Raw genomic sequence first — 3,950 nt, forward strand, 5'->3', positions numbered from 1 at the left:
TCAATGTAATTGACCAGTGTGAAATCTTACAGAAGGGACAAGCAATCAAAATTCCTACAAAGTAAGTTATGACATAGGGCTAGAAAGTTGATAGGTATAGTGAAAGTAAAAAGTGAAGGCATATTGCTGCTTTGCCAGCTGAAAGTAAACTGCTTCTGGTGGTTTTCTTGGACAGAGATGGAGAAAAGGGCATTTGCCAAATCAGTTCTGCATACCAAGTACCAGTGGATGTGTAATTTGTTCAAGCAATGAAACCACATCTTGTATAGCAGCTGCAGTTAGAGTCACCACCTGGTCAAGTTACAGTAACCCATTGTCATTTTCCAAGATCCACCTGTCTTTTGCACAGGCCAAATAAGGAGAGTTGAATGGGAATGTAGTGGGAATCCCTACCCTTGCTTCTTTCAAGTCTGTGATGGTGGTCCTAACCTCTGTAAACCCTCCAGGAATGTAGTATCACTTTTGACTTACCAGTTTCCTGGGAAGAGTCAGTTCTAATGCTTCCACTGGCCTTTCTCACCATAAAAGCCCTCACTCCACAGGACAGGAAACCAGTGTGGAGATTCTCATCTGCTAGTATGTTCACTCCAGTTATGCATTTTGCAACTGAGAAAATAACCACAGGATGAGTTTGAGGACCCACTGGACCCACTGTGAGATGGACTTGAGCTCAAACTTAATTATTCACCTGACTTCTATTAGCTCCTGCTCTGTTAGGCCACAGAGACATTTTGGGTATCCTAGAATTTGTGTCATTTCAGAGTCAGTGTCCAGTGGTCCCCATAATGTCTCATTGTTTTATTTTTCACAGTGATGTACACTTACCCTAGTAAAAGACCATAGATCCCTTTGGAGAAGGCTAGGGAAAAAATTGGAAGTTTTCAGTAGTATCCTTCCTCAAGGGCTTTTAGGTCTGTAAACTGTTTCAGATCTGGGAATTGACTGAGGGACTGTCCATCTCTGTTTTTATGATTTAAATTAGACTTTTGACATAGAACTTTTGTGATTATTCAAATAAAGAATTTACTAGGTTTACCATCAATTTCACTTCTAGGAGCACCATGATTAACCAGTCAATGCCATAGGTCTGCACAAATCAGACTATTTCAATTGTTATTTTGACTTTCTATCCAATACAATAACCATGCCTTTGGCAGTTGAATGCCACCACTTGGCCCCTGCCACCTCGGGTATCCCATAATTATCTTCATTGCATTTAGGCTTCAAATGGAATGGCTGGGATTCCCACTATAAGGTCTGGCCTACAGAGAAGAATGATCATGCATCTTTTTAGTGATGCTGGGGCTCACCTCTCAAAGTTATTTCTTAAAGCATTGATGAAAGGTATGTCTTCTAGACCCTCTCAGTATAGGTGAGTGGGTCTTAAATGACAAATCCACTCCAAAATTCCAATCTCCCTGAATTTCTGAATCTCTCCCTCTACATCAAATCAAAGAAGGTCATTTATTTCCATTTCACACACTGTGAGCCACTTTTTGGTCCATGTTTCAGTCAGTCAACCGGCCAAACTCTTATTAGAGCCCTTTCTGACTCCTTGAAGTACATTAAATGCAGAATCTCTGCTTAGTGAGCCCATATCAATAACTTCAGCCTGATCCAACTTTATATTCCTTCCACCATTTTCCCCCATCCTTAGTATCCATTCCCACATGATTTCTGGATTTATGCTTACATAAATACAATGAAAATTACCAGAAAAATGATCACACTCAGATTTCATGGCAATGTCAAGTTGCTGTAAAGGTGATAAATGTTTATTCTCAATTCCTGTACTTCTGAACTCTAACAGTTTACAGGCTGTCAGTACACCCCTGGCCACATTTTGATTAGCATTGCCATGTGTACTGTAAACACCTAGAAGTGGATTAAAGATTATCTCGAAGTTCTAAAAAGTTAGAATTGCCAGTAGTGTTGCCAAAGCTCTAGCCATAATCCTGGATTGGGATATTTTTCCATCAGATAAGGGATTTCTGAATACAATAGTCCACATCCATCTTAACTTTGCACTTTCCAAGAACACTGGAACCTGGATCCACTTCACAGTCCAAACCTGATGATGAGTCCATTAGCCACAGTCCTGCCTTGCTTTGAGCCTTTTGAAAACTGCTTCATTTAACTATTACCTAAATTTCACCCTTTCCCAAAATCCTTTAATAGTTCTTTTTCTTTGTTTGCTGAGATACCTGAGGCTGCTCTTATACACGGTCTCCTTCTTTCATTGGGTCAGGAAGCCTAATTGTGACAGACGGTATGTTTGCTGGTGATCTTAGACTGATTGGGCTGGAACAGTTCTAATCAGTATACTAGAACGAGAGGAGAAATTTTGTGCAGAAGCCCAACTAGAAAGATCAATGCTGTCATCTGGGAACAGAGTAAAGGTCTACTGACTGGAATCAGGATAAGACAAGATGTAAATGTGCCACATCTGTTACAACCTAAGCATCTTCTGCCTTCAGTTAAGATTGGTCTGAAGATAGGGAGATGGAGTTGGGATAGCAAGGAAAGAGTCCATGGATTCAACTAAGGAGGGTACTAGGGAGTGGGAGTTGGGTCCCAGGTGGTTTTGACTGAAATCTGGGAGCAGGAGAAAGAGCCAGTGATGTTACAAGCTCAACTCTAGCAGTTCCTGACTCTGGAGTTTGCCAGGGGCCTCACATAGGGAGATACTCGGGAATTAAGTTCTGCAAAGCACAAAGCATTGCTTCACCACAGTTCATCTCTTTGAAAGGAAAAATACTAGGGAGGAAAAGAAGGAAAGTGTAAAGGAGGGCTATAGCCAAGGGCAAAGTCCAAAAGAACAGATTTGGGAGGAAAAGAAGCATCTTCTGGGGGCGCCTGGGTGGCTCAGTGGGTTAAGCCGCTGCCTTCGGCTCAGGTCATGATCTCAGGGTCCTGGGATCAAGTCCCGCATCGGGCTCTCTGCTCAGCAGGGAGCCTGCTTCCCTCTCTCTCTCTCTGCCTGCCTCTCCATCTACTTGTGATTTCTCTCTGTCAAATAAATAAATAAAATCTTTAAAAAAAAAAGAAGCATCTTCTAATAAAGCTATCTGTAAAATACAGTGTCTCAGCAGAGTTGGGACTATGCAAACTAATAGAAAACACACAACATCTAACATATTCATGATGTTTAGACTTTATACCATTTTTTAAAGCTACATGAGAGCCCTGTAGGAGTTGACTTTTATTTTTTACCATATGAACCCAAAAGCCCTATTGGGAACATTGTGTTGTTGACTTGTTTCATTCTCTAGAGGATTTGCTTGCTAGCAGCAGTGAATGGACTACTGTGAGAACACAATGATATTTTCATCTATGACTGAACTATTCTATTCTGTTCCTGCTCCTTTTAGGGAGAGGAAAATTGTTCCTAGCTATTTTGGTCTAAAATTTTTCAAAACTTCCATTACAAACCATAAAGCAATCTTGACTTCTGGGAAATCCCATTTCAGTTAATAATATAAAATGTATTTATATGGTTAGGTGTAACTCTCTAAAGGTTATCTTTTTATAACCTCTTTTTTAGAAATATATTTTATAAACAAACAAACAAACCCCTTACTACATTTCCTGATTTGTGGTATGAGCAGGTGGGGAAGGAATTCCTGGGTTAAGTGGTAAGGATAAGACACCTGATGAGAGTCAGTTTTAACAGCCAGATGTGGAGTAACCCATGCAACCAAAAAGAAATCCTGAACCCCCAGCACAGGCACCAGCACCACCACGATAGCCTCTTGCTTAAGAGTGACAGTGTTACCTAGGCTCTTTTTACTGTAGCACAAATAAATCCAGAAACCCATCCCCCAGCACCACTCTTTTCTCCCTAACTCCATATATACACCACTATTTCTTTCTTTTTTTCTTTGAACTACCTCTTCAAAAGTGGAAAAGAAACTTAAAGGTTTGTAAAGAGAAAAGGGAATGTGAAAATG

Source organism: Neovison vison, chromosome 11 (genome assembly GCF_020171115.1).
Source record: "Neovison vison isolate M4711 chromosome 11, ASM_NN_V1, whole genome shotgun sequence".
In the NCBI taxonomy this organism is placed as follows: Eukaryota; Metazoa; Chordata; class Mammalia; order Carnivora; family Mustelidae; genus Neogale; species Neogale vison.